This window comes from Eulemur rufifrons, chromosome 9, assembly GCF_041146395.1.
Source record: "Eulemur rufifrons isolate Redbay chromosome 9, OSU_ERuf_1, whole genome shotgun sequence".
Classification (NCBI taxonomy): Eukaryota; Metazoa; Chordata; class Mammalia; order Primates; family Lemuridae; genus Eulemur; species Eulemur rufifrons.
The window spans coordinates 38,055,417-38,067,487 of NC_090991.1; positions in this window are offsets into that span (position 1 = coordinate 38,055,417).

The window sequence follows — 12,071 nt, forward strand, 5'->3', positions numbered from 1 at the left end:
CCTGGGGCGCCTCAGCACCTCTTCACTCCTCCCCTCCACTGCCCTCACCATCCTCACCTTATCACTTCAAGACCAAAGGCCCCAGCAACTGCCCCCAGAGCTGACCTCTGGTGTCTCCCCCCAGCAGCAGGCCCATCTGTCCCAAGCCAGCTTTGATCACACCACTCCCTGCTCACAAACCAGCTCTCAGCGTGTGGTCCTTCTATCCCCTTGGAACAGAACCCCTGGGGAGGGGAGCTTGTTTAAAACAAGCCAGGTTCCATCCCAGGATTACTGAATCACATCTCTGTGGGTGCATCTGCGTTTTTAATAAGTTTGAATTTTTACTAGGCATCCAAGTGATTCCAAAGCTCGCTCAAGTTTGAGAACCCCTGGCCCAAAGCGTGAGATCCACTGAATTTCACCTGGTACAGGAGAGACCCACAGATAAAGCAGCTAGAAGCAGCCTAGCCATGGGCAGTTTACTTGCTAGCAGAGGAAGGCCATGTTAGCACGACCCAAACTTGGAGTGTGGAGTAAGAGACCCAGTTCCAGACCCAGTTTTGCTACTTTCTATCCAGGTGACCTTGGGTTCAGGAGCCAAAGCCTCACTTTGCCCAGCTGCTAAATTGTCAAGAACTGTGCAGGTCTGAGATTTATTCTTTTTGCAAGCTAACAGGTTGTCCTGCCACGGTTTTATGGATGCTGGCAGAAGACACAAGACCCTGGCTCAGAGACAAAGAACTTTTTTATTCACAGCATAGTAAGCTGCTTGAGTTTCATGTTTGCGTTGAATCCTCTCACCCCCTAAGTACCCTGAGGACAACGCAAAGCTTGACCCTGCTAGATGCTACATATGCAATGACTTTTGCATCACAGCTAAGGAACTCCAAGCTTTGGAAAACCAAATCTTTTATCATGGGCTACAGGCGAACCTGTTTGATCTTTGCCCCAGAGAGAAATATTATTATTGTTATACAGAACAGTAAAAAACCTGCCTCTTTTCCAGAGAAAGATGCTACCTCTATCTTCCAAGGACGTTCACTACTAAAACATTCTTGAAAAGACAGACCAGAACAAAAGCTGTCTGTGCCTCTGATTGTGAGACATGCAGAAATGCAAGGGAACCACAGAGAATCGTCTCCCCACACAAATGGGAATGTCCACATTCACCTTGCATGGAGGTAACAAGCTTTAAACCAGATAAGGCGAGTGAAATGCCCTGGAAATGTGAGGAATAATTATAGAGGAGATCAGACAAGGAGGCAGGAAAATATTCACGACCTTTATCATGGACCAAAGGCTAATATCCTTAAGACACATGAAGGATCCCTACAAATAACTAAGTAAGAGACCAAAAACCCTGGAGGAGAAAAAGACAAAGCATTTGGGCAAACAGTTCCCAGAAAAGGTTCCTTCTCACTCACAAGAGATATGCAAATTTAGACCACCATGACATCCCATTTTTACATGTCAGATTGGAAAAGATGAAAAGGTTTAACAATTTACTATTTGTTGGGAATATGGGGCATATGGACCCTCCACACATGGCTGGTAGTAGAAACTCTATGGACAGTAATTTCCAATAAGTATCAACATTTTAAATATCATTCTTTGACCCTTCAATTTCTCTCACAGGGGTTTGTCTTTCAGATGTACTTCTGCACATGTGCCACACGACACGATGCACTAGGATGTTCGCTGCAGTGTTGTTTATGACAGCAAAAGACTGGAAATGCCTAAAATGTTCGCTATGTGATACATGTCAAAAATGCATGCGATAGCTATGCAATGGAATACTGTGGAACTATCAAAAAGAACCAGGCGGCTCTACAGAGTACTGAGAGGGGAGTTGTTCAAAGGAAAAGAGAAGGCGTCATAGTAGCAAAAACGCACCCGCACCCGAATGCTCATCGCAGCACAATTCACAATCATAAAGATATGGAAGCGACCTGAGAGCCCATCAGCTGAAGCGTGGATAAAGAAAATGGGGTGTATACACACATGGAGTGCTACTCGGCCATAAAAAGAATCCAATAATGTCTTTTGCGGCAACTTGCATGGTCTGGAGAACATTATCCTAAGTGAAGTAACTCAGGAACGGAAAACCAAATACTGCATGTTGTCACTTAGAAGTGAGAGCTAAGCTGCAGCTACGGTGGTCATACAGAGTGGCATAATGGACACTGGAGACTTGAAGAGGGGAAAGAGGGTAAAAAAACTACCTACTGGGCACAATGCACACTAGTTGGTGATGGGCACACTACCAGCCCAGACTTCAGCACTGTACAATATATACAGGTAACAAAGCTCCACTTGTACCCCCTAAATCTACTGAAATAAAAATCTGCAAAGTGAAAGAAAAAAGAAAAAGTAAGCTGGCAGAGCAATGTACATAATTTGCTACTATTTATATGTGTGGTCCAGGGAAGAACAATGCGTATATATGTTTGTAAATGCATAGGTGTGTTTAGAAGGCTACGCAAAAAAGTGATAGCAGGGGATACTTCTGGGAGGGGAGCCGGGAGACTGGATTCAAAGGATGGAGAGACACCAACGTTTTGCTGTACATCCTTTGTACATTTGAAATTTCATACTGTATTGTGTATATATTACTTCTCCACACACATATATATAAAATAGTATGTTTATAAAACAAACACAAACTTGGGCATTCAGATCTGCCAAGAAGTTGGGGGTGGGGGGACCCCAAGCCTGGGCCCCTCTGGAGCTGTTGGCAGCAGGTGGCCTCGCTGAGCAGCTCCGTGCTTTGTCTGAACCCACACCAGGAAATGTCATTCATTCTGTCATTCACGCAAGTGCCAGGCATGCGCTCGGAGCCAGACCCTGTGCTGCACACAGAATACAGGATGAAAGAGACTCAGGCCCAGCCCCAGTGAGCTCCCTGAAGAGTGGGAGAGGTGGGGATGGGGGAGGGAAAGAGCTGTGCAAATATCTACAAAACAGAGGCCAAGCAGTACAGCGTAGCAGTAAAGATTAATGAGTGACCGTGTAGCAAGGCAGTGCCAAGCCAGGCCTCTGAGATGAGCCACACCTTGATTTGAGAGCTACTCATTAGCCAGACCCAGTTATTTAACGTCCCCGAGCTTCAGTTTCCTCCTCTATAAAATGTGGCCCGTAGTCATCCCAAGTGTAGCTCGTGCTTTGGAGCAGGGCCTTGGAGCCGGGGGGCCTGGGTCTGATTCTCAGACCCCCCCATTTATTTTAAAGCTGTGTCCTGCAAGGTCAGCTACCTCACTCCTCGGAGCCTCAACTTCCTCATCTCTGAAATGAGGCTAATACCAGCACCCTCAGAGGGTTTGTGGGGGACGAATGAGAAATCACGTGTGAAGCACAGTGCCTGGCACACAGTGAGCTCTCGAGTACTGATAGCATTATCACCAACATGGGGACTGAATGTCGTGTGTCCATCAGCCCTGCATGGGACACCGCTCATCAGGTGTGGGGTTTTATGAAAGGCCTTGTGGGAGCCACTCTCTGCTCTGAGCACCATGGGGAGGATGGAGGGGGAGGGTGCTCATCCAAAGAGCTGAGGCTTGAAGGGTGAGGAGTGGGAAGAGGTCTTGCAGGAGGGTATGTCTGGCACAAGGAAAGCTACTGAAGTGACTTGGCTGTGTGGAAAAATGTGGAGAGTTCAGGGAGCAGCTCGGTGTGTCAGGAACATAAAACTGGGGAGAGTCAGAGTCCTTGAGGCGGGGAGGGGCGTGGTGCTGCCGCTGGGCCTGTTGGTAGCGGAGGTGAGTAGGCAGGTGGAAGACCGGCCAACTGGAGGGCACCACTGGGGGGACAATTGCAAGGGTCTGAGTTGCCATGCAGGGCCTGGAGAAGAGGGGGCCCCTGTGAGGGGGATGGACACTGAACAGGGAGGCTCACCTCCCATCCAGGAGGCCCGCCCCAGCCTGCCACCCCTCAGGGGCCAACATTTGCCAGTCATCCTCAGAGCCAACTGCATTCGTTAGAAAACGGAGCAAGGCGCTGGCCGTGTGCAGGTAGGCTTTCCAGCCCTGCTCCCCAAAGCCACACCTGCAACCACACGCAGGTGCTGGTAGATGCTGCTTGGGTCCTCGCACCCCTGCCTCTGCTAGGGCTGTCCCTCCACCTGCAGGGCCCCTCCCTGCAGCCACCGCATGTCTAAGCCCCACCCCGTCTGCGGCACAGGCAGAGTAACAGAGATGTACCTGTGCTAATCCCTGCTACCTGCACATATGTACCTTACGTGGCAAAAAGGGAGTTTCCAGGTGGGATTAAATGAAGGATGTTGAAATAGGGGGCAGATTACCCTGAATGATCTGGTTGAGACCAAAGTAATCACAAGGGTCCTTATAAGAGGGAGACAAGACGGTCACAGTCAGAGAGAGGAGATGTGGCCGTGGAAACAGAGGTCAGAGTGCTTCACTTTGAAGGAGGAAGGGGCCACTAGCCAAGGAGTGCAGGCAGCCTCCAGGAGCCGGAGAAGGCCAGGAAATGGATTCTCCCCAGAGCCTCCAGAAGGAACACGTTTCTGCCAACACCTTGATTTTAGCCTGTAAGACCCACTGCAGGGGTCTGACCTTCAGGACTATAAGAAAGTACATTTGCCTTGTTTTAAGCCACTGAATTTGTGGTCACTTGTTACAACAGCAATGCGGGCCTAATGCATCACCTCTTCCTTCAGGCCTCTGTGATCCCAGGTGCCCTCCCTGCCTCTGAGTCTCTCTGGGGCTTTACCTGCACCTCTCCCAGGCACTGTCCTCTCCTGCCGGAGTGAGGATTAGTTGGCTCTTATCTCCTCCACCAGCCTGTGAGCTCCTCCAGGGCAGCGTCTGGCTTATTCACTCATCTGTGTGTCCCCGTTGCCCAGCCCCTTGTGCAGAGAATTCTCCCTAGGTCCTTCCAGATCCGTTCTCCACTCTTCTGTGCCCTGCTCTGTGCCTGGATGCAGCGACCTCTGCTTCACTGGCTCCCTTGCCTCCAGCTGCCCTAGAATCTGCTGGAATCGTCAGAGGCAGTGGTGAGGGGTGAAGGACAGGAAGAGAGGGGCCTGGGTGTCTGTTCCCCTGCTGTTTCCCTGCCAGGCCAGCGTTCAGGCAACAGGTGCTTGCTCTGCAGCTGTGGTCACCACTCTTGTAGGGCAGGCCACCCCTGGCCACAGCCCTCACTAGCGCCTGCCACACTGCTCCCTCCTCCCAATCCCTTTGGGTTCCCATGGCTCCTCCAGGAGCAGGTCCAACCCCTGCTGCTCCTGTCCATGCCTCCGAAAATAGTTCCCTCTCTACCGTCCATTGGGTTAACCTGAGAGTCCTAGGTATCCTGTAGGGACCCTGGTGCATGCAGGCGTGGCTGAAGGTCTGTATGGACAGCCAGCTGCAATGTGCCTGGTGGACGTGTGGACAACTGCCTGGGTCTGTCTGTCTTGGACGGTGGCCCCACGGAGGCTGGCTGGGAGAGGCCCACGGAGCATTCTCTTCCATCCCCAGCATAGGGGCAGGAGGAAATGCCATATCACTGGGAGGAGAGCAGGGTAGGAAGCAGCCAGACTCTCAGCTCAGCTCTGCACCCGTTCTCAGGACCCCACTACCCACACAGACCCACACGTTGACAGACCCCAGGCCACATTCCTCCTTCGGCCCACCCCCACTCCTGGAGGTGCAGGGCAGGACAGAGGCCAGCTGTGTGGGGCTGGCGGGGTGCCATGCCCCTGCCTCCCTGCAGGGCTGCTCCCTACCTGGTAGCTCCGTGCCTGGTGCCGCCAGACCCGGCCCAGCTCCACACTCCTTCCTCTTCACACCACAATCGGAGCTGGTGAGTGACTCATCCCACATCCCTCCTGCCCTGCCCTGCTCTGCTGGACCCCACCAGGCCCCGGCCCCCCTCAGCCCCATCCCTGCACTGGCTCCCGGCACCTCCAACGCTCTGCGCCACGATCTGGGGCAGTTCACCCAGCCTCAAGCAGAAACAGCAGGGCTCTGACATTCCCAGCCCGGGCCTCCAGGGAGGTGGCTGCGCAGAGGACAGGGTCCCGTGGCCCCCACGTTTACAACACTGGCGACCCTAGATCGGGCACCCTGCTGTCTCTTGACGTCCATTGTGCCCATTCCTTACAACCTTCCAAGAGAGACGACTGCCGCCCACTCTACAGGTGGGCGGGGAGTGGCTGCCTCCTGCTACAGCACACCTTCCCATCCACCCTGAGCCACACGGGCAGCCAAGCCGTGCAGGAAAGAGCGCTGGGCTGGCGGTCCGAAGCCTGCGAGGAGCCAGCCTGGGCTCTGGACAGGGCGGGCGCGGGCACAGGGCTGCCTTTGCAAGCTCTCCAGGCCGGTGGCAGCGCCTGGTGGCCTCAGCCCACACAGTTCCCTCGGCCAGTGCAGGAGGCGCCCGAGCCGCCATCCCAGAGCCACAGCGCCCCCTGGAGGATGCACGGGGCCTCGCCACCTGGCATCAGGTGGGCTCCTTCCTCCTCTCGCCGCCTCCTGCACCCCTGACCCTGCTCAATGCTGTGTGGAGAGGAGCTATCAGAGGGAGCCTGTCCGGGCAAGGGCAGTCCCCTCATTCCACATTGCTCCCCGGCCGCCACATAGCAGCAAAAGGGCATTGCTCTGAGAACACTACAAGAGAAAGAGCCCCGGGAAGGCTAGTAAAAGTCCAAAGATGTGGATTCCACCTGTGTGGCCTTGGGCATGTGTCTTTCCCTCTCTGAGCACAAAGGACTGGAGGAGCTCACCTCTCTAAAGAAAGAAAACGCCTCTCCTAGCGCTGAAATTGTAGTTCATCTGACAATCAATTTCCTGGTGTGTAAAACGGCCATTAGGGGCCACTGCAGCCACACCTGTGAAGGAAGCAGATCACACCTGCCGAGCTCAACAACCTGCCCCCACCAAGCCACTGTGGCCAAGCCATCAGCCCAGCCTCCTGCCTCGAGTACCAGACCTGCTGGAATCACAACGTAACCCAAAGGTTTAAACTTCCCAGACTATGACGGTCCCCTTAATTCGCAGTTCTATTAAGGGTGGAGTTTAGTGGGATCCTCGGGAGATGAGGCTACAGACAGCCCGGCAAACTATGAGCATATATCCACTGAGGCCTAGGAATGTCCCTAAATGCCCTGCAAGGGACAGGGACAGGATGCCCAAAGGAAATCCACCAGCCTTGGAATTCCATGCATGCAGGTTCAAATCCAGACTCTATCCATCCCCCACTTGCTGTTTGTCCTTAGACAAGTTACTGAACCTCTCTGAACCTTGACTTCTCCCAGGACCACCTGATGGAGGGGAAATTCTGGAGCAGAGGTCAGTTTTGGTTGGGAGGGCCCTCCACTAAGCCCTCCCCCTGTCCCAGCAGTTGCCATACACAGATAGGCAATGTGGGCAAGGCAGGAGGGCCACAGCAGCACTAGCTCCCTCCAAGGTCATTCTAGAAATTTAGCATTAGAAGGTTCCACAGCCAGGGACCTTCATGGGTCCCCCCTCCCCAGCATGGCTTTCAAAACCCTTCAGGTCAGCCCTGCTGACCTCTCCAGCCTCAACCCTCGGCACTCTCCCCCTACCTAACCCACTACAAACCTCTCCCCCCATCTAACCCACCACAAACCTCTTTCGGTTTCTTGAGTGTGCCAGACTTGCTCTGCCCTCCAGGGCTCTGCAAATTAGTCCCCACCGGCCATGCCACCCCCGCCGGCACTTTCTCTTTTTTCCCATCCCATCTGCTTCTGCTTACCCCTCTCCCCAGCCCTCCCCCAAGCCCTGATTGGTGCCCCAGCTCTGTAGCTCTATCCTATCGCAGCCTTTAGCTCATGGAACATGGATTCTGTTCACCTGTGTGTCCCCTAGTAGGTAGTGAGGCTCGTGAGGACAGGGACCACTTGCTCACAGAGTATTCATCAACTTCGTGAGTGACCCTGGAAAGGGGCTAAGGGCCCAGCGTGGATTACCGTGTGGACACTGCAGAGACAGCCCCTCTTATCTTCCCTGACCCTTAGTCCCATAAACTCAACTGTGCTGTAAATCCCTAAATTCAGGCTCAGGTACCTGATGCACAGCTTAAGCCAAACACTGTGACTCCCGGTGCTTGGAGATAAAGAAAAGTTTATTTGATTTGGCCAAAGAGAGAAGATAGGAGAGCAATCTCTCAGATCTGCCTTGTCACAGAGATGAGGCCGCAAGCTTTTGTGCAGGGCAGGGGGTCAGGTAGGGGGATGTCTGTGTTGCTTTTAGTGTCAGATAACACCTTGGGTCTCCAGACTTCTGGGCGTCAGCAGCTAGGAGCAACGCTTCCAGGGGCATTCATTCCTTCTGCAAAACAAACGCATGGATTTTTTCTCCTGAGTTTACCGCCTCCTGCTGACAAAGAAATGGTGCATCTGCAGTTAATAATTGCAGTGAGAACAACAGGGGCTGCAAGCGCTTAATGGATGGTTAACTCGATTAAATGACCAAGGGCCTTGTCCAATTTTGCCTTATTTCAGTCATTAAAAATATCAGAGTACTCAAATCTCAAGGGGCCCAGCCACAACTCCATCTCAGCCCTCGCCCCAATCCTTCCTCAGTCATACTTGAACACGAGCGTTCAACAAACACCGGCCTCTGCCTCTGCACAGAAAACTGACTTATTTAGAGTTAGTACAGCTAGTTCCTGCCTATCTGAACCACTGTCATCTGAGAATTGAGGGTTAGGGTTAGGTCTTCTCTGAATCCAGGAGGTGCTTGGCCAGGTGGAGTATTGCAAAGAGCACCCACTTTGGAGCCAAACCAGCCACAGTCTTGAATCCAGGCCCTGTCACTTGTAAGCTACGTGACCCTGGGCAAGTCATTGAACCTAAGACTCAGGCTCCTGCAACAGAAAGACCTTCCTCAAATCATAGTGGTGCAAGTGAATGAAGTAACTTCTCTAACGTGTCTGGCACCCAGCAGAAGCTTCAACCGATGGAGTCATTAAATTTTATTTCTTTATTATTAGCAATAGCACACATTGCAGAGGAGGAAGTACCCAGCTCAGGGACACAATGTGCATGATTGCGAGGAAAACAGTGGAAACAGGGTGTGATGAACTGGCAAGGGCATTTGATAGAATAATGACAAGGCCCTGGCCTGATCAGTTGCTGGGAGAAGGAGAGGCTGAGGGGCTGGAGGTGGGGCTGGAGGGGGGTTCTCCCCACCACTCCCCACGCTGAACTTCTGCCGTCTGAAGTGGAAACAGAACTCTGTTCCCCCTTGTCCCATCCTGCCCTGGTGCTGTAGTCTCTCAGAAACTCTGATAGGACATGAGTCCATCTTCACTGGGGACCCTCCCCCTCCTAGGAGCCCCCTGCCAGGCTGGGGAAGGCAGGTGGGGGGACAAAGCCAGCCACCCCGGCAGCATCCAACAGCGAGCACCAGCGTTTCCCACCATGGACTCAGCAGCGCATCTCGTGACCAGATCAGTCAGGGAATTTCTGGGTTCTGTAACCTCCTCTTGGAAACTCATAAAGCACTTCAAGAAAACAAAGGCATTTGAAAGTCCTCCAAATAAAGAAAACAGTTTGACTTGTTTACTTCCATGTTTCCCACTAGATCTGGTCACAATTTTGTTTTGTTTGCAATTATTTTATGCTTTTAAACACTCCAGGGAATATGCACTAGAAAACCCAGAGGCCCAAGGAACTTAGAAAGGGGCTCCGGTTAAGAAATATTATGAAGGAGATTTTTTGTTGTTGTTGTTTGTTTGTTTGTTTGTTTGTTTTGAGACAGAGTCTGGCTCTGTCACCCGGGCTAGAGTGCCATGGCGTCAGCCTAGCTCACAGCAACCTCAAACTCCTGGGCTAAAGCAATCCTCCTGCCTCAGCCTCCTGAGTAGCTGGGACTACAGGCATGCGCCACCATGCCCGGCTAATTTTTTGTATATATTTTACTTGTCCAGTTAATTTCTTTCCATTTTTAGTAGAGATGGGGTCTCGCTCTAGCTCAGGCTGGTCTCGAACTCCTGAGCTCAAACAATCCACCCGCCTCGGCCTCCCAGAGTGCTAGGGTTACAGGCATGAGCCACTGCGCCCTGCCTGAAAGAGATGTTTTGAGCAAGTATCTCCTACCCCAAGTTTTTGCACCTCAAACATGACTATTTCTTATGGATTTTTTTAGCATTTTATTTTATTTTAGGGATGAGATCTTGTTCTGTCACCTAGGCTGGAGTGTTGTGGCATGATCATAGCTCACAGCAACCTCCCACTCCTGGGCTCAAGTGAACCTCCTGCCTCAGCCTCCCGAGTCGCTGACATTACAAGTGCACCACCACACCTGGCTCTGCTGCGGGTTTTGAATTTTCTTTGTTTCCTGTGTATTTATCGGAGGTTACCATTAGGGCTGACAGAAGTTCCTTTGGAAAATCCCAGCATGTGCTAGTCATGCCGAGGGCAATGGAGGGAAGGAACTTGTTTTGTTCCACATTTGGGCCTGAGGAGGGGAACAGCATGGCCCTGGGGCTGAGGGGGCCGCTGTCAGCAGAGATGGATGTGAGACCCCAGGGGCAGAGAAAATGCCAAGAGCTTATGCACCATGATCCTCCATGGCTCAGAAAGTCAGTGGAGACCACCCACCCCAGTGCCCTCATTCCTTCATTGCCACCTCATTTCTACCCCACGCTGAGGACCTCCGCCGAGGAAACTGAGGCCCAGAGATGATAAATAACTGGGACAAGGACCCATTGTTCCCATGTGGCTGCTTGTTTCCCAAGAACAGAATTTCCAGGGCTTTCCTGCTTATGGCAAGTGTTCATCTCCGCACTCAGCAGGTGGTCTGTGATTGTCCTACACAGCATGAGACAACGAGGGTGGGCTTGGGGGTCAGACCAATCCAGGTCCTTTGTCAGCTGAGTTATGTCATCTCTCTGAGCCTCGGTTTCCCATCTGTAAATGGAAGCAACAACAGCTACCTCACACAGTTGTGAGAAATCAACAAAATAACATACAGAAGGTCCTTGTCCTATTCCTATCATAGGAAGGCATGCTTTCACGGGCCTGTCCCCAAAACTACGTGACACCTGCCGATCTGCTTATCTGCCTCCAAGACCCGACTGTGAGTCCATGAGGGCAGAGGCCTCCTCTGTTCTGTTCACAGCTCGATTTAATCCCAACCCCCGACACAGGACAGGCACCCAATAAATATCTGTTGAATGAATGACCCGAGCAGGGGATTAAAATAGATGAGAGCTCCGACCCAGCCCCACCTTACCTGTCCTCACTAACTTTTAACTTCCCATCCTACCATTCCTCCTGGGTTTTATTTTTTGTTGTTGTTGGCTCATTTCTTGAACTTCCCTTTTGATTTCACAAGATTCCCTCAGACAGTCCCAGTGGTTCTCAGCCTTGTCAGAGGAACAAAAAGGGAGTTGGTTTTGTTCCTGTTTGGGCCTGAGGTGGGGAGAGAATCCAGGCCTGAGGCCAAGGGAGCCGCAGCTAGCAGGAGCCTCCAAGGGGAGGGGACTCGGAGATCAAAGCTGTCCGATTGATGAGTGTCAGAATAACAAGCTGTTGGGGCCAAAAGGATTTTCAGAGACCACCAGCTGTCACCCTCATTCCCCCACTGTGTGCTCGTGCACCCACTCCTCCCTTAGCAAGACCCAGGGCCTCTGGGGGAAACTGAGATCCCAGGAAAGAATCTACATGTGCGGGGTCACTCGTCTCGCAGCGCTTTGCACAGGCATTGCGTCCCACGTACGGCATTTCTGACAAGCTCTGCTTACGGGAGTCACTTGTGTCTGTGTTCACTGGGGACTCAATAATGGTTTGCGGCCACAGAAGGCAGGAAAAAGAGCACTAGCTTTGGAGCCAGGCCAAACTGGATTTAAATCTTTGCTTGATCACTTATAAGCTATGTGACCTCAGACAAGTTACCTGACCTCTCTGAGCTAGAGTTTCCTCCTCTGTAATGCCGGCTTCATCAGGTCAGAGTTCCTAGATTCAAGTCCTGGCTCCGCTCTTTAGGAGCTGTCTGATCTTTTGGCGAGTCCTTTAATCCCTCTAAACAAGTTTCCTCATGTGTAAAGTGAAAATAGGAGCAGCCTCATGAGGTTGCTGTGACGATTAAACAAGGTTACGTACATAAAGGGCTTAGCACAGCACC